Source organism: Rhea americana, unplaced genomic scaffold (genome assembly GCF_003343005.1).
Source record: "Rhea americana isolate MKP2758 unplaced genomic scaffold, rheAme1 scaffold_4, whole genome shotgun sequence".
NCBI classification, from domain to species: domain Eukaryota; kingdom Metazoa; phylum Chordata; class Aves; order Rheiformes; family Rheidae; genus Rhea; species Rhea americana.
The window spans coordinates 11,069,627-11,070,173 of NW_028186534.1; positions in this window are offsets into that span (position 1 = coordinate 11,069,627).

Consider the following 547-nt stretch of genomic DNA (forward strand, 5'->3'; position numbering starts at 1 on the left):
CGAGATAGCTGTTTGTTTTCACTGAGTTTCGGCAGTGAGGAGTCGCTCGCAGCTTCCTCCCCGAGGCTGCCCGGCCGGGAAGGGCTTCGCTTCCTCACCTAAGGGCCGAAAAGCAGCAGCGCGTTAGCCCCCCTCGCTCCTTCCCCATYGCTCTGCTACCCAACGAGGCACAGCACAGAGGGACCGCAAAAGGACGGACGGACGGACGCGGCGGCGGGTCTCCTCATGTTACTGGTTTCTTGTCCTAAAGACAGGAAACTACACATTACAAAAAGTTAAATGCAACAGTGCATAAATTAACTCAGCAAAACTCTACTTTGATTTTCTAGCACCCAAAGACCTTTTTAAATCCATGAATTGAATGATACATGTTATTAAGAAAAATGTTGTGCCTGAACTGACCAACACTGTTTCTCTAAACTAGGATGATAAATGATAGAGGCAAACTGAGATCAGGTCTAGAGTCCATACAGTTGGATTGCTAATATATTTGAACCCAAAGAGAAGCAAAACAAGGTCTTAGGGATGCTCGAGCCTTTGCAGTCTG